The sequence below is a fragment of the Polypterus senegalus genome, chromosome 15 (genome assembly GCF_016835505.1).
Source record: "Polypterus senegalus isolate Bchr_013 chromosome 15, ASM1683550v1, whole genome shotgun sequence".
Lineage (NCBI taxonomy): Eukaryota > Metazoa > Chordata > Cladistia > Polypteriformes > Polypteridae > Polypterus > Polypterus senegalus.
In genome coordinates, this window is record NC_053168.1 from 22,419,322 (window position 1) to 22,438,400 (window position 19,079).

At 41.3% G+C, this 19,079-nt stretch overlaps 1 protein-coding gene and 1 long non-coding RNA gene across 3 annotated transcripts in view; one reads left to right on the plus strand and one right to left on the minus strand.

The window, feature by feature from the left end:
- The window catches only part of LOC120515892 (CMP-N-acetylneuraminate-beta-galactosamide-alpha-2,3-sialyltransferase 1-like), a 364,360-nt gene extending 356,625 nt beyond the window's left edge, over positions 1–7,735 (minus strand). For both annotated transcript variants that reach the window (XM_039737251.1, XM_039737250.1), the window contains exon 1: positions 7,421–7,735. The gene's annotated coding sequence lies outside the window, so the exon portion shown is untranslated. The remainder of the gene's footprint in view (positions 1–7,420) is intronic.
- The window catches only part of LOC120515893, a 36,303-nt gene continuing 24,958 nt past the window's right edge, over positions 7,735–19,079 (plus strand). Inside the window, exon 1 of the long non-coding RNA XR_005630727.1 lies at positions 7,735–7,939. This is a non-coding gene — a long non-coding RNA (uncharacterized LOC120515893). The remainder of the gene's footprint in view (positions 7,940–19,079) is intronic.

Sequence of the window (19,079 nt, forward strand, 5' to 3'; positions counted from 1 at the left end):
CAGGTAAAGCATTTCTGTATTTTTCTGTCATGCTCTACAGTGGATTCAGAACGTTTTTAGAATCCTTCACTTTTGATACATTTTGCTATGCTGCAGCCTTGTGCTAAAATCACTAAAATTCACTTTTCCCCCAAGCAACACTCAACACCTCAAACTGTACAAAGTGAAAACAGGATTTTTTTTTTTTTTTTGCAAATCTTTTGGAAATATGTCTATATCTATACCTTATATAGTGCCTTTCATGTCTATCCTTAAATAGTTCACATCTCTCTCTCTCTCACTATCTCTCTATCTTTATTTGGTGCCTTTCACATCTCTCTTACTATTTATCTATCTTTATATAGTGCATTTTACATCTATTTATCTCTCTATCCTTATATAGTGCCTTTCACACCTGTCTATCATATTGTGCCTTTCATCATCTATCTATCCTTTTACAGTGCCTTTCACATCTGTCTCTATCTATCCATATTTAGTGCCTTTTACATCTATTTATCTATCCTTATATAGAGCCTTTCACGTGTATCAATATATCTATCATATAGTGCCTTTCACATCTATCTACCTCTCTATTCATATCTATCTATCTATCTATCATATAGTGCCTTTCACATCTATCTACCTCTCTATTCATATCTATCTATCTATCTATCATATAGTGCCTTTCACATCTATCTACCTCTCTATTCATCTATGATGATGATTAAGGATGGGAACACATTTCTGTATTTTTCTCTGAATATAGTGCCTTACACATCTACCTACCTCTCTATTCATATCAATCTATCTATCATATAGTGCCTTACACATCTATCTACCTCTCTATTCATCTATGATGATGATTAAGGATGGGAACACATTTCTGTATTTTTCTCTGAATATTCTACAGTGTATTCAGAACTTATTCAGAACCCCTCTCAACACGTTTTATACATTTTGCTTTGCTGCAACCTTGTGTAAAAATCATTTAAATCAATTTTTCCCTCTTAAAAGCAACACTCAACACCCCACAGGATTTATTTATTTATTTTTTGCAAATTTCTTAAAAATACTAACTGTGCTACCCATTTAAGGGGTTGAAATTTATAGTAATGAATATAGACCTCAGTGTTCCTGTTTGTAGTACACCATTGAAATGTATTTTGTAATGCATGTAGGAATAACTTCCGTTGCATTTGTTTTTCCAACAGACGGTGCATCACAAACATATGGAGCCCGAGGCAATGGATCTGGGGATCGCACTCCTCTTTTAGTTACCAAAACGGTGTCTCTTGCCGTCCTTAGAGTAAGATGTGGAGTTTGTGGCCCTTATAAAGTGTACGGTGTCCTTGAGTGTTTGAAAGGCGCCTATAAATAAAATGTATTATTATTATTATTATTATTATTATTATTATATAATAATAATTATTATTATTATTATTATTATTATTATCTATCAGAAACGTCACCTCTGCAGCTGCCTAAAGGATTGATCATCTCTGACCAAAACATCCAATGAGCCAAGGTTACAGCACTGATGAAGTGTCCAAGTGCATTAACAGATACATATATAACATTTTTATTTTTACAACTGTGGTGCCTTTGCTCTTTTCGCCTTTCTTTGTAACATCATATTTTTCAAACCAGTTGAATCCATTTTAAGATCTTGGCCGGAGTGGAGCCTGTGCGAGCAGCAGCGGCAGCAAGGCAGGATGCAACCTGGACAGGTCGTGAGTCCATGAAGTATATTTATTAACTAATGTGACTATTTTTATCTGTGGTTTGATGGCTGTTAACAGGGGAAGCTGTTGAAAAAAGGCAAAATGTAGGATGTAAGGTCTGTTTATTCACCTCTTGTTTGCATTGGCTTCGTCCTTCGGTTCACTTTTAGGTTAATATTTAATGCCAGGTGAGCGTTCCTGGAGGGAATCCAACTTTATTAATATTTTTAAAGTTTCTTTGCATGAAGAGAGTTGCTTAACAGGTACAAGTGGATAAACATTTTAAAGATGCTTTGCATAAGACGGTTTGACAAATAAGAAAATTTGAATATACAAAAAGCGGGGCCAGTTCCTACAGAAAAGTCGTTCAGATGAGCAGCTTCACCACAAAGGCAAAAGGCGCTCTAATCTGCGCTCAGCGGCCGTAAGACATTGCGCCTTCCACGCTGGGTCCCCATAGAAGGAAACGGCAGTTTCCACTGTCAGTGGTCCAACTGAGGTGATTTAACACAAAACAACGCTGACAAACCCACCGAGTCTACAACATCCCGCCGCCCCCCTTCTTGTTGAACTCGCGCCTCGGGTTCACCCGAACATGTTGAAATTCGTCCTCGACTTTGTTTCTGTTGATTTTGGCAAAATAAAGAGATCGCAAAGCAACACCCCAACCCTTTTGAAAGCGCTTTCGTTAAAACCCACCGGTCCGCTATTCCCCCAAGGGCAGATATTCCTTCTGCTTTACGGAGCTGTAAGACGGAGGTCCGCAGTTGAGAATACAGCATTCCATTCTACCCGGGACACGCGCTTACACTTCTGCTTTTTTGTTCTTCTTCCTTTTTTTTGTTTTACTGAAGTGAATTAAAAATAACCGTGCTTGCATCTGAGGACATTTCGGTGGACACGTCCGCCCCCGTCTTTGCTTTTGTTCTCCGCGCGACGCTCCAAACTGCGAGCGCGTTGGCTTTCCGAGCCGATCCCTGTGCGCCCTTAAATATATTGAACTCTTTTGGATTAGGACAGAAATCCGATTCTTTGTAACAAATTTCCGCAGGTTTTCTATGAGAAACTGTCCCCTTCCAAATCTGACTTGACTGCCTTGAGTTCGGTGAGGCACACATTGGCTCCAAAACGTCGCCACTACTGGCATTAAGAGAATATCCCGATAGTGCTGTTTGTATGATCGTTAACCTTTGAGCCGCGCAATGAAACCATCGATACTCAGTGTTGTCGTTGCAACAGTCTGAAGAAGCTCACATTTGTAATGGCTTCTTAGGAACACGAAAGCCCGCTGAAGCATTGGCCACATCATTTACACGGACCGAGAAGAATGCGAATTGTCACGGGAGTTGTAAGTGCGCGAAAGAGAGTGAGCATGGAGCCATCCAGTCTGCCGGCTTAACACAACACCAGGTATCAAAGAACAGGTTAGTATTTAACTCAATCGCTCCATTTTACAAGTGAGTGGACAAGCCCGAGCTCAATCAACGGTCCACACTGGAAGGGTCGGGACGCCGGACCCAACATGGGGCAACCCAAACCAAACACACACACTAACAATTCTAAATCTATTTCATATGGGCGGTAGAAAGAAATCCGAATTAGCAGGACCAATGGGCATACAGCATAATTTGACAGTAACAGAGCATCTCATCTTTCAACCCACCCATCCATTCATTTTCCAAACCCGCTATAATCTGTGCAGGATTATGGGGGAACTGGAGCCAATCCGAGAAATCACAGGGCACAAGGCAGCAACAACACCTGGATAACTATAACATTTTAATGTTAGTAAGAATATCATCATCGTAATTGTGATACTCAATACCTTCCATCCGCTAATCTATTCATATATTTGTCTCCACTATAGGCGCAATACTACTACTACTACTAATAACTGTTATAATAATGATAATCCATCCACCTTCCTATGGCCCGCTTATCCAGGCATACTGTAAAAATTGGCTGTTAATTTTACAGTGTAAAACTACAGCGAAGGCAAACTGTAAAATGTCAAACGGGAAAGCACTGTTTCATAAGCACTGAAATGAAACGTAGAGAACAATATAATATTGTTTACAGTGTGAACCCGTAACAAATAAATTCTTTTTCTGAGAAAAATGGTAACCAAGGAACCAACAAACGAGATAATGCTAACAGAAAGAAATATCCGGTTTTCTCCAATGCACTGCCACAACATATGTTCTTAAACTTTAAACAGCTACCTTGCATTAATTTAACTCAAAATGATCAGATGTATTTGGTGTATGTTGATATTTACTTTTAATTAATGTGCACCCGAGGTAAAAAAAAAAGGTTTGTGTGGTTGCCATAAAGAATAGGATGCAATTTTTCAGAGCTTAAAACATTTTTTTTGTCTTGGCACCGATTTCTAAATTAACATACAATTACAATATTTGCAGAAGGAAACGCTACATTTTACCATATTTTTCCTGATGAACTACATACATTTGCACACTGGGGGCAAAAAAAACAGAGTTAAACAAATGTACTCCAATGACCCGAATGCAGAAGGCTTTTTTAGGTCATGGAAGCTGATTTATGGTGGGTTGTTTTCCATAAACTAGTAACGCTGTAGGACGCCATACACCACAAAAGCAAACTTTTCTTCTCCGCTAGACAACGTGCCATAACTTCGTTAAACCTTCAGTTTTATGAGTGTATACGACTAAATGGCATCACATGTTTTACTATGGATTGTCGTATTTTTTACCGATATAAAGTGTACACTGGTCTGTGCTTCTTATCGCATTTTTGATGGGTTAAAGACTGGCATCTTTATTACAGTGTGTGCATTTCAGCTTATAGTCAGACGTCCACACACATTGTAATGTGTCTCAAAGAATAAACAGTTAGTTACTGTAACTTGTAACATTATTTATATTATTATTATTAATAATCTTTTCTTTTTTTTTTTTTTTGCAGTGTGAGGTCACAGGGCAGCCGAAGCCTATCCCAGCAATTGTAGGGCACAAGGTAGCAACAGCACCTGAATAATAATCATAATTCTTTAATAATAATAATAACATCATCATTATAATAATTGTTAACCTCAATATTTCCATCCACTAATCTATTCATATATGATACAGGAACAATAATAATCACCATAATTCAGTCATCTTCCTAACTCGCTTATCCAGGGTAGGGTCTCAGGAAAGCAGGAGCCAATCCCAGCAATCAAAAGGCTATAATGTTATAATAATAATAATAATAATAATAATAATAATAATAATAATAATAATAATATCATCATCATTGTAATTGCTGTCCTCAATATCTTTCATCTTTTAATCAGTCCCTATATTTGTCTCTACTATAGGCACGATACTACTACTACTACTGATAATAATAATAATATTATTATATTGTGGAAGCTGGAGCCTAGCCCAGCAAACATCGGGCACAAGGCAGGAAAGCACCCGGACAGACCACCAGCCCATCTGCAGAATGAACACACACACTGGGGCCAGTTTGTAACACCAGCTCACCTAACTTTAATGTCTTTAAGAGGAGAGTGGAGTAAACCCACACTGACATGGGAGAACATGCAAGACGCAGGGAATCCCAGGGAATTAAATTGCAGTCTCCTTGTTAGAGATGGATGGAGATTCCTTGTTTACCTTTTGTTCAGATGTACACAGGAAGTCTTACTCACTCTGTCCAGTCAGGTACATGAAACTTTGTACGCATCATCCATATACAATACGACAAAACAAGTGCAGGACAGCACAACTACTGTACAGAACAGGAGAGGAACCTTACATTAGTATATCGTACCATGTTTAATGTACACGGATGTTATTGTACAGTTTACTTATTCTAACTATGGCTCACATTATAGCGACGACGGACTGCAGAGGAGTAAAAACTGTTCTTGAATCGAGAGGTGCTGCCTTTGATCCTGGCATCCCTACGGCAAGAGCTCAGTTTGATGAACAGACTGTGTCTGGTGTGAGTGGGATCGCGCAGAACTGACCCCGTGCCGTTTCTGCAGCATTTGGTGTATATGGACTTAATTGTGGGAAGACCGGAGCCAGCCACTCGCTGTGCCTGCTTCACCACCCTGTGTATCGTGAACTCTTTTCCTGGGCTGTGCTGTTTCCATACCTGCCTGTAATCTCAGCGGTCAGTAGACACCCTCAATGACGCTGCGGTAGAAGTTCGCCAGTTGTTACTGCATACCACACTTCCTCAAGCATCGGAGGAAGAGAAGCGCTGCTATCTATCTATCTATCTATCTATTTATTTATTTATTTATTTGTTTATTTAAATAATGGCAGTGGTGTTTTGTGACCAGTTCGTCGGAGAAGTTTCAGTTTCTTACACGGCAGTAACGCGAACACTGCGCCACCAATCCCTGGGCAGGACACCAGCCCGCAGCAGGGTGGACACACGCACACTTCAGGGGCATCACAAATCTACTCAACCTGCAAATCATTGATCTGTAGGAAGAAACCCACGGGAACCCGGGGACGACATGCAAACTCCACTCACCCGGCACACGCGCCGCGATTCCCGGTCTTCATACGACTGCGCAGCTCGGCCACCCGTCTGATGGCAGCACAGAGCAGTTCCCAGACTCGCACTCAACGCCAGGCTAGAGTCACCAGGCTAACCGGCACGAAGTCTGGTAAGAAGGAAGGAGTCATGCGCTACTTCATCAATTTGTGCTTTAAATCAAAACTCATAATTCACGCACTTAATGGAAAAATCAACAGGCCAATGAGATCTGTAAAGTTGCGAATCCAACGCCAACCTCAGTAAATGAATGCTTCTTGTAGTTTATTGGGTTATTATTTATACAGCTTGAAAAACGTCGTGGGTTAGGCAGCGCACTGCTGAACCGCGCACAAACCCCGATTCGAATGGACCGAAGTACACTTTCTATGTATTTCTTCCAAATTATTAAAGATAAATCGTGATTTTAATGGCCGGCTCCACGATGACTGATCTCCAGTCCAAGGACGATTCTCGCGTTTAGCCTCGTCGATCTCTCGAAAACTTAACAATAAGGAGAGGATCCACAAAATAAGAAAATGGGAAGCACTCGGAGACAAGCTGGTAGAAAGACGATAAATTGGATCATGAAAACCCAAGGACGGGTGTATTTCTTAATTTTACATGTATTTTGGTTAAAAAAAATGAACGAGTACCTCCAGAAGTGTCAAAGAACTTGCGCTGCACATTTGTATAATCTTGGGAAAATGTGGGCTAACAAATGAAAGGAATTCTATTGCTTTGATCTGAAAAAAGTGTAATGGGATGGGGTTGTGATAAAGATACCCCGATAGTGGCAGTGTAGGACTTCGCATTCCATTGAAAAGGTTCATCTAAAGAACAATACGGGGCTGGTCTACAAAGGAAGTTGAGACAACTGCGGAATTCTGCGTAAACACGGAGATTTGTGGGAATTTAAAACAACCGTAACTACTTCGTTTTTTCGTAAAACATGCATTACGTAGAAAGAGAGAACTTGAGAAAATAATAAAGAATAATTATCAGGTTATACGGAGTGAGAAAAGATCGTGTTACGCTAAGTGTTCAAAGAAAGAAAGAAACAAGGAAAGAATATCTTAACAAAATGCGCTACTGAGGTTTGCTGTTCCACAAAATGTAACTTTTTTTCAGAACCCACTGCATTTATTATTCTGTATTCATCTTTTTAGTCAATGTCAAAACGCGTGTCCCGCTGTACTTACTTCAAATCCGAAAAGTCTGCAGCTCCTGATTTACCGCTATGCCGCTAATCCCATAACGCTCTCTTTTTGTCACTCCGTCACTTCATCGCGCAGCCGCTCCTACTATCCAGCATGAAACAAGTATCCCACAAACCGCACGGTAAACAGCGTCTTAGTCTCTCCTGGTAAATGAAATGCACGTCCGACTTTGCTCCTCTCACGAACCCAAAGCGCTCACGGTATCCAGTAGGGCTTCGTCGCGGCGATCCCCAGTCTCTCTCTCTCTCTCTCTCTCTCTCTCTCTCTCTCTCTGTGTCTCTCTCTCTGTCTCGCTCTCGTTTTCTCTCTCCACTCCTCTGTTTAACAGCCTGCCCTGTTACATCCACGTGGATTGGAGAATCTAAATATTGAAAGACAGCAAAAGCTCCGCCTGCTGGTAGTCTTGCTATCTCGCATGCACTACCTTCTCCGTAAGAAGCCCCGAGAGTTATTAGCGCACATGAACAGACAAGTTTGACTGTCAAATGCATTTATAAACAGGTAAGTGCATTAATACGTGCGTGAATAAACAGATACGCATAATGAACGCATTTGGTGGTGCGATAGCAATTCCCGTCTTGATGGATTGTTGCGTGGAGTTTGTACAATCATTCTGGATATCCGAATTACAGCCCAGAGGCTTTTATATCACCTTGATCTCAAATCTAGCTTGAAGTGTGCATGTGAGATGGACTGACGTCCCACACGGGGTTTATTCCTGCCTTGCGTTCGGTGTTACTGCCGGGAAAGGTTGCGGCTCCCCAGACATTCGGTAAATGAAGAGCGAGTTTAGGACATAGCTGGAAACGTACCTAAGGGGTTAATCTTGATTTTAAAGCTAGAACAGGTCAAAGTTACAAAAAGACAAACCAGTTCTCTATATTCGTTTTAGTGTCCGTTTAATCTTATTCAGAGTCGCGCGGGCTCTGAGTCCAGAACCGATAGCACCAGCCATTCAATACGTGGACAATGGAATGCACGAGGCATCTGTCAAAGTTTAATAGATTGACAACTAGTGTTTGTGCGAGTAGTTGTCACTTATTTCAAACAGCCTGGCACCGCATTCATTTGGTTGGCGTTCCTGCCTTACAAGCAGACTCCGGCCGCGATGGTCCTCAACTGGAAAAGCGGGTACAGAATAAAGGATGGCGAGTATGAACCATAACTTTATCGAGTTGATCTTTGGCCGGAACACGCTGCACGTATATATTTATTAACCTATTGAAATGACTAGTTTGTGGACATGCATGGTAACAAAATCACATAATCATCCATCTACTCATCCGATTAGGAGATCTAAACACATGTTGGCAGAACCAGGCATGAAATAAGACCCCACCTTGACCAGAACGCCCCTCTATAGCAAGGCCGTTTTAACTTATTGGCCACAGGAGCATAGGGGCCCATTTCTGATGCCTATGTATGTTTCTGTTTTGCTATCAAAACAGGGGACCCAGCAAACTACTTTGCCGGCGTGGCTGTTAAGACGGCCCTGCTCCATAGCAGTCCGCACTCACAAACACGTACGCACTCATTCTCAGGAGGGCACATTAGAGTTGAACGTATATGGGGCGTGGGAGAAAAAAAAAACAAACCGCATAAACACACCGATGAAATAAATAAATAAATAAATAAATAAAATGCTGAAATGACTTAATCCAGCTATGCCAGCTGGTTCCATGTAGATGACTGTAGCAATCCAACAAAAACAAAAGCCAATAACGCTGACTCTAACGGAATTTAATCTAACGCTATATATATATATATATATATATATATATATATATATATATATATAGATAGATAGATAGATAGATAGATAGATAGATAGATAGATAGATAGATAGATAGATAGATACGGTAGGGTGGAACGGTGGCGCAGTGGGTAGCACTGGTGCCTCACTGTTAGGAGACCTGGGTTCACTTGCCTGGGTCCTCCCTGCATGGAGTTTGCATGTTCTTTCCGTGTCTGCGTGGGTTTCCTCCGGGTACTCCAGTTTTCTCCCACTGGTTAGGTGCATTGGCGATTCTAAATTGTCCCTAGTGTGTGCTTGGTGTGTGTGTGTGTGTGCCCTGTGGTGGGCTGGCGCCCTGCCTGGGGTTTGTTTCCTGCCTTGTGCCCTGTGTTGGCTGGGATTGGCTCCAGCAGACCCCCGTGACCCTATAGTTAGGATATAGTGGGATGGATGGATATATGGTTCTTTAGTGCAACATTACATTTTTTTATCTTAATTTATAGCCAAATAAATAATAAGAGGCGGAACAGTGGCGCTGTGGTAGCACTGCTGCCTCACAATTAGGAGAACTGGGTTTGCTTCCCGGGTCTTCCCTGTGTGGAGTTTGCATGTTCTCCCCGTGTCTGCGTTGGTTTCCTCCTGGTGCTCCGGTTTCCTCACACAGTCCAAAAGACATGCAGGTTATGTGCATTGGTGATTCTAAATTGTCCCTAGTGTGTGCTTGGTGTGTGTGTGTGTGTGCCCTGCAGTGGGCTGGCACCCTGCCCAGGATTTGCTCCTGCCTTGCGCCCTGTGTTGGCCGGGATTGGCTCCAGCAGACCCCCGTGACCATGTGTTAGGATATAGCGGGTTGGATAATGACTGACTGAGAATAATAAGATACAAGTTGAGTGAATACATGACCAGGTGACACGTGTCCATCATGCAATATCTGAAAATAACAAAAGGTGACGGTCTCAGTAATGCTGATCTGCTCAAACATTTTTACGGTATTCTTAGAAAAAATAAAATTAATAGTTTTGGAAACGACTGCCCAAAATGTCAGCAGCATCAAGCCACCAGATTAAATAACGGGTTTAATTATCAACAAGAATCGTCTTCTCATTAAGAAACTGGAATTTGCAGCTCCTATTCTCTATTGGCTCACTTCATGTCTCGTTTCTGTTTGGGTGCTGTTTAAGAAAAAAAAAAATGAAGCGATTCAGAGGACCGAAACTTAAAAAAAGCAATTAAAATGAATTGAAATGAAGTTAATTAGCAGAAAAAAGATCACTAATTAAGAAAAGGGTTAGAATGAAAACGTGCATCCACAACGGCCGGATTAAGACCTTTAGATGATCTAAACACCTAAAAGGTTTTGGTGCCCCCATACTGTATATATATATATATATATATATATATATATATATATATATATATATATATATATATATATATATATGTATATATATATATATATATTTCAAAATATAAACAATAATAAACCATAGGAGCGTATACTGTTTACTACAGCATTGTGACCACATGTGTGTGTGCTGTGACATGTGAGTCCCCGTCATGCACCCCAAAACACGAAGCTGAGTCTCAATACTTTAGCTACACCATCTTTATTCAGCTTGAAATTTATTGTAGCAGGATCTGCCACTCTCCTATACACAGACTCAGCAGTCAGGCAGCGTTGTGGCCAAGTAATACTGTGCCCTTCTCATTTATAATATTCATTGTATCACCCATCAACGGCAGGCACTTATAGCATGACCGCGATCTTTTCAGATTCGCTTTTACTGCGAACTGCTACAGCGCTGTGTGCCTGCGGTTGCTTCAGGATGTTCTTCCACGTTTCGTCCCGTTGGGTGGAATCACAAAAGAGTTTAGAAAGTCACTCACACCAGCCATGATTCTTTTCAAAGGTAAACTGCAGTTTAATTTGTTTTATGTATTTTTACTTTATATTTTGTATTAATCATTTTTATATGAATAGTTTTGCGTTGTGAAACGAATCATTCGAGTTTCCATTATTTCTTATGGGGAAATTCACTTTGATATACGGGTGCTTTGGATTGCGAGCACGTTTCCGGAACGAATTATGCTCGCAAACCAAGGTTCCACTTGTATTCTTCCTTTCCCTGTTCACTGTCTGTGAGGAGTTTGTGCCGCTATGCCGCCACAGTTTGTGTGTGGTCATGTGACTGCATGGCTACGTCTGATTTGTGAAACGCAGCCATGTGATTATTGTTGTTACATCTGATTGGTGAAACAGTCGTGCAGTATGATCCACTGGCAAAAATATAGTGTGACCCGACATTTGTGCAATAGACATATGAGCGCCGACAAAATAGCGCTGATTAAAACGTGGCGTCAAAATCGCGGCAACAAAATCGCGCAGACAAAATCGTGCCGACAAAATGGCGAAAGTTTCATTAAATATGAATTGCTAGTTTAAAGCACATGTAATAATGTTTATTTTAGAAGTCAATATTATGAGACGCGGCATGCCATCAGCACGGCACGCAGATCACGCCCTGCATATGTAGGAAGAATTGCAGCAAGATGTCTTAGTAGTTGAGCGTATTTAGACTTGCTGGCTGCCTGACTGCTGGTAATTCCGCTTTGTATACGACGCGTTATGCCAACCCTCGACTGAGTTATTTGTTCTTAGCATGCCATCAGCACTTATAACAGTTATAACCTAGCACATAATGTGTACATAATGCTCACATAACCGTCCCACTCTCTTGGCCTCTCTCGCGATTTTGTCAGCGCACATTTGTCAAAAACCAGTTAGTGTTCGTCGGCGCTCATTTGTCCGTCTCGGTTTTGTCGGGGCGCAAATGTCTATCGCGCATTTGTTGGTGAGCCAAATATAGCGTATCTAATGGAAAAAAAGTAACCATTCGAGTGTTGCCCGATGTAGCGAAGTAAGAATAGCGTTTCTTCTTCACAAGTGTACTCAAGTAAAAGTAAAAAATATGGTGCAGTAAAACTACTCTTTGAAGTACAATGTTACTCAAGTAAATGTAACGGATTAAATGTAACTCGTTACTAAACACCTCTGACCATATCCATCCATTCATTACCCAACCCGCTATATCCTAACTACAGGGTCACGGGGGTCTGTTGGTGCTAATCCCAGCTAACACAGGGCACAAGGCAGGAAACAAACCCCGGGCAGGGCACCCGCCCACCGCAGACCTCTGACCATATGGTCCATTAAATCCAGCAATGGAAAAATTCTGTGGTGCCCCCTTTTCCTGCTGCCCTGAGCATGTGCTTATTTTGCTTAATAGTTAATCCATCCCTGGCAGCCACAGTAGCGGTCCAGGACTGGAGTTGGAGACCCCTAGCTGTTGTAGAGTGATTGTTTGATAAAATCAGTTCCATTCTGCATGGGATGGGTTGTATGAAATTGGTTCTCTGGGTTTTGAACTAAAACATACATCTTAATGTACAGCAGAGTCCAACAGATCAAGGAAACCTGAAATTCCCAGCAAGAGCATCCCTTGGTCGCAAAGAGCCCAATCCAGCGACTAAACACAAAGTCAAACCTGTCTGAGGTTGTTGAGCGAGGTCTGGTTTGATTGGAGTGAGTCGCTGGGAATGTAACACTAGCACCTTAGCGTTACGTTACAACATAACAAAAAAAAACAAAAAAAAAAAAGTTACAGATTTTGGCTTGGAAAATGACATTTTTTATTAAATCTCATCTTCCTACTGTAAAAGTGCAAAATCAGAAGTGTAAAAAGTATAATAACGGTACAAATTGTGGATACTGACTTGATTCGGGACCCCTTAGGACGCCGGCTCTGGCTGCTCCGTTTGCTGCAGCGTGTCGATTAAACACACAGATGTATCCGGAAGGCTTGCATTGCAACGTCACAAAGGGAACGAAGACCAGCAGGCACAGAATCCTCAGTATTCTTTATTAAAGGATCAGGCTGCATTCAGATAACAAGTTCAACGGTGTAGTAATCAGCGTCTGGCCCTTTTATTCTTTCTGTTACAAGTATAAAACCAACAACAGTTGAAACTTACAGACATGAACAAACATCACATTTATATTTCTTCTTTACATATAACATTGAATTGCGATACTGAACTTAACTCTGCCTTAAAAGAATCACAAGTAACTCTGCCTTAATGTACTGCACCAGGCCGCTCGCTGTACACCAGCCATTTTTGAAAACACCCGCACACCCGCTGCATCCACACATTTGAAAGGCATTTCTTACACAAATAATAATAACTAGGGGGCTCTGCCCCCTGCTTGCTTTGCTCGCCCACCCCTGTGTTTGGTTTACCGAATATACAATACAATACAATTTAATTTTTGTATAGCCCAAAATCACACAAGAAGTGCCACATTGGGCTTTAACAAGCCCTGCCTCCTGACAGCCCCCCAGCCTTGACCCCCTAAGAAGACCAGAAAAAATTCCAAAAAAAAAAACCCTCGTAGGGAAAAAATGGAAGAAACCTTAGGAAAGGCAGTTCAAAGAGAGACCCCTTTCCAGGTAGATTGGGCGTGCAGTGGGTGTCAAAAAGAAGGGGGTCAATATAATACAATACAATACATAGAACGGAATAAATCCTCAATACAGTATAAAAATAAAAATTCTAGAAGTACGGAGTAGAATTTCACATTAAATGATATCACATAATATGATTTGGATTTGCTTAGAGTCCTGAGGACCTCATTCATCAAGCTGCCTCCCCCATTTTGCCATTCCACATCTGAAATAGCGCTAATCTGAAAGGACCCCTCTTTCCCACGATTCCTGCGATCCTCCATTAAGGATGACTTTACCTTAGGCAGGCAAAATACAATTTAAAGAGATTGTCATTTTTCATTGGAATTGTTAGATATGCATTATTTTTACTTTTACTTTAAAAACTTTTGTAAAAATAATACTTGTCCTTTATTTTTGGCCCCGCGCGTGGTTACATCTCTTCCTCGCCAGACGTATAACTCTACTCGCATTGTGAAGGGGAGGGCCGGCTGAACGCACACTAAGGATATGCCGTCGCATCATCTGCTGTCTTCCTGCTGCTGGCCAGCTGCACGTTTTGCTCGTCTCTTGTCGTTGTTTTAAGAGCTGGGAGTACATGATGCTCGTCTGACAGATACAATCCAACAACTGCTAGGGTTAGATGTCTGTGGACTTGTTTTAAATGATGGCTCACTGCCTTGTCTCACGTGACATTCTAAAAACAATACTTGTCCCTTTATTTACGGCCCTGGGCGTGGGTAAATTATCGTCTACTAGTCATTCATTCCACAGGATTTTTTTTTACAATAGAGAGATATGAAATTAACAATAATAATAATATTAATAGTAATAATAATACTGTCTATACTGTCAAAATATGTCTTTTGTGTGGTATATAGTTAAACATGAGAACTGCTTAGGTTTCCGTGCTTTTACCCAACACTGTTCAGCATAACGGTTCTTTTCAACAGAAATTCTTTTGATCACGTCATCATCAAGAAATATCTTCAGGTCCGTGGATCTTGGTTGTCAACCTTCACTGTTATTCCTGGCTGCCCCAACAAAATCAAAACGAGGTGGTGCTGGTTTATGTGAAGCAGGGTCAACAGAAACCCAGATGCGATCAAGCGTCACTTTCCGATTCATCCGAATCTCTTTCGGTTTCACTGTCCGTTTCAATCTCACTTCTTGAAGATAGATTCACTTTATCCTCACTGCTGATGAGAGGCTCCTCAACATCACTGCTCCTGTCACCGTCAAGAGCGTGCAACACCTGGGCTGCTGGGAATCTTTTCTTCCAAGACGCCATAATGAGGCTAGGAGAAGATCAATCAATCAATCAATCAATAAATCAACATTTATTTATATAGCACATATTCATACAAAAAAATGTAGCTCAAAGTGCTTTACAAAATGAATAGAAAAATAGAAGACACAATAAAAGATAAACATAAGTCAACATTAATTAACATAGAATAAGAGTAAGAGTAAGATGTGGCCACAGCGTTGCCCGGGTAACGCTTGGGCCTGACACTTGCGTAAGACACGCCTATACTGTTGCCCGGGTAACACTCGGGACTATCGCTGTTAGCACTTTTACAGTCCGAGTAATCCTCGGGTCTAACGCGCACGCGAGGCACGTCTGTACAGTTGCCTGAGTGTCAAACTGGACTAATGCTTCTAGCATTGTTTTCACAGCCCGAGTAACCATTGGATCTAACACTAGGGGTGCTAGGCGACTGTACTTGATGGCTATGACTGAAAATGGATGGAAGCATCTTTTAAAGCCTATGTTACATTACTGGACCTTTCCAGTGATTTTCAGTCGTAGTATTAGCCAGTCGGACACAGTTGTCGGCGCTCTCACGTGAAGCCGATTGTCTTATGTGACATACCCAACGACGGAGACCAAGTAGTCCGCTACTGGTCATGATAATATCAAACAGGTATGATTTTTCACTTTGGTCAGAAGGCCGGACTCTTCGTGTGCCTGTGAGTTGAGAACAAAAGAGTGTTGAGCTGGCATGTAGAATTCAGTGCCATGGAATAAGGAACACGCGTGTTTTGAACATCACAACTGGATTAGAAGCTCCTCTGTCTGCTGTCTCATGTTTTCCATCTTAAAATAGAGTGGAAAAAGGGCAGAGACTGCAGGCTCAATTCACCACAGTTGTTAACCCTTCGTACAGTGCCGGCCACTTTCAACAGAATTCAGTTGCATGCCCACAATACCTACACTCTTAAAACCCCTGGTTCTTTAATGGCACTTTATGGTTCTTTTCTGGTTTGTGTGGTTCTATTGCTTACTATTGCTTGACTAAGCATACATTCATTGAAGGGATATTTGCATATGAAGTTGGTTCTTTGCACTTTGACAAACTTCATGTAGAAATAAAAATTAAATTTACTTTACTGAATGGTGGGCTACCTAGGAGGACACTAAAAGATTAAGAAAACCTTAACTTAGCCTTTTTGCAGGAGTCCTTTCAAAATCAGGAACTCATTGGGATTTCACAAATGTGTTATCATCTAAGGGAGGCAAGATGGGGCAGTGGTAGGGTAGCTGTCTCACAGTAAGGAGACTAGAGTTCATGTCCCAGGTTCTTCCCCTGTGGAGTTTGCATGTTCTACCCGTGTCTGCTGGAGCTTGCTCCAGGTGCTATGGTTTGTCATGAAGGTTAGGTAAACTGGTGATCCTAAACTGTCCCTAGAGTGTGGTTGAGGTGTGTGTGTGTTCGCCCTGTGATGAACTGCCGCTCTGTCCAGGGTTTGGTCCTGCCTTGCGCCCAATGTCAGTCACAAAATGCCCATCGAATGCCCGGTTACACCATGGTTAAGGTTAGGGTTGGTGACTGACACTGTTTAGGGTACGTGATATCGTTATACTGTGGTGGGCTGGCACCCTGCCCGGGGTTTGTTTCCTGCCTTGCACCCTGTGTTGGCTGGGATTGGCTCCAGCTGACCCCCGTGACCCTGTAATTAGGATAAAGCGGGTTGGATAATGGATGGATGGATGGATATCATTATAGCTTTGGACCTCACAAACAGAGGAGAGGCTGTCTTGTGTCTGTAGACTGAAATAACATGTCAACTGAGAGAAAAGGGAAAAAGGACAGAGATTGCGGTTTCCTGAAGCTATTAACCCTTCGCACAGCCCTGCTCTGTCAGGCAGCATGATTTTTGGCTGCCAGAAATGAAAGAGAGCACGAATGTGCTGGAAAGTCCTGTAACCCGATCAGTAAAGTACACATGCCCAGCGATTTGCAGTCATTTAACCTGACTTGGTGCACCAGCGAGATCAGTGACTTCGGTCGGCAACAGTGACAAGTCCCACGACAGAAAGCATAGCCTGAGTTTGACATTTAGGCCTTTTTTCGGAAGATGAACTGTAAAATAATAACCGTGCTGGTACATATTGACACCATACCCCAAATGACATAAATTGTCAGGTAATATAAAATCAAAATATAACCTAGATCTAACATTAACACATATAAAACTTTGAAATTATGAAGAAGTGCAAAAGTTCCATTAACGATATTGCAATGATAGAAAACTTTTTTTGTCTGCCTATTGTACTTGTGACAACTTTATTTTTAAACAAGTCAGGAAATGTATGCAAGGCGTAATATTCAAGTGTGCAGCTTCGAATGACATGCGTGGGCAGCCGATCATCGATACTAAATTGGCCCTGATATGTGTGTGTGTGTGTGTGTGTGTGTGTGTGTGTGTGTGTGTGTGTGTGTGCGCGCGCACCCAAAGATGGGTGGCTTCCTGTCCAGAGATTGTCTCTGCCTTGCGCTCGATTTCTTGCTCGGTTAGGCTCCAGCTTCTGTGCTTTGGGTAGGTTGGTTTAGGAAACCGAAGGATTGGTGGAAACCTGGAGGGTTTTCATTTTTTTATTTTCTTCTTTAAAGGGAAGTTTTTATTTAATGAATATTTTGTCACGAGGAGTGTGTGACTTGTGATTAAGGTTTGCTTTAGAGCGCCGTGCCGCTGCTTATAAAGGCGGCACTTTTAAGCCTGTAAGATGCGTGCGCGACTGCTGGATGGTCCCTTTTGTGGTCAGGAGCTGCTATCTGACATATAAAGGAGGACAATACTGAATATAACATATACAAGCTGGAGTGATTATACGGCAAGTTAAATCAGAAATAGGAAAGTAATCCGTAATTTATTAAATTAATAAAATAATTTTTTGAGTTTTATTTTAGTAACTGGGCAACCATTAAGGTGGGCAGAACCCTTCTAACTCCCAACCAACTCCGTCTATGACAAAAAAGTGTGACATCGGCTTAACTTGACATGTCCTCAACACGTAACGTTTCTTCTCTCCTTAAATCAAAGAACATTACAATAAAATGTGTGCAGTAATCCTTAACTAATTACAATCCAACACAGTTTTGAAACCGAGTGATCTGGTGGCACAGTGGATAGAGGTCACGCCTCAAATCTTTGCCCCTCAACATACTGTTACAAACAGACACACTCGATTTATCAAAAAGAACACTTAACCTTTTTTTCTTTATACTGGTAGCGCTATACCCACAAGTAATGGAGAGAAGCACTACAGACGGTAATATTCAAATCCAGCCTCCCCCTTTATGTTCCGATACTGGGACGCATAAACCAGGCAGCATCAGTTAGTGGAGGTAGGCAAACTCAATCAACAAATTCAATAGAACAGTCTAAGTTGCAAACGTTATAAAGCAAAAATTAAACACAACAAACTGTTTTTAAGACTCGAACTTCAAAGAACTTATATTTAAAAGTGTAGTTTTGGGCGCAGCGCCGCAGAGCATCCTGGGATGTCAAAGCTGTCCGTTGCTACAGAATACGACGCGCGGTTTACTCTGATTGTCAAGCCTAAACTGAGCCCTCCTGAAACCTTTGGGTAAAACATTCAAAACATCAACTAATACACAGTTAATCCAGTACAACAAGCTGAAGAACAAAAATAATAAGATGATGTTCCAAAAAATCAACGGACGTCATTTATTAAAGCGCTTGCAAAATATGTAACCGTGGTCAAAAGATATGAAAGTCAAAAGATATGAAACTACTGTGTATATATATATATATATATATATATATATATATATATATATATATATATATATATATATATATATATATATATATATATATATTTGCGATGAAACTATTAGAAGCCTTGAAATATAGCAAATATTCTAAATACATAACCTGAATACCCGGTAAAAAAAGAAAATGGATATAATTTACTTCTCTGCACATGATAGGCAAAAGGAATTTTGGCAATTGTGGTCACAAGACGACCGAATCACGCGTGTGCGTGAAGATACCGGCGGCGGGCAGGCAGGCAATATCTGAGAAACAGCGCAGTTATTTTGAGGGGCGATGAGAGGAGCTTTAGAGAACCCTGTGCTGACAACCTCTGCT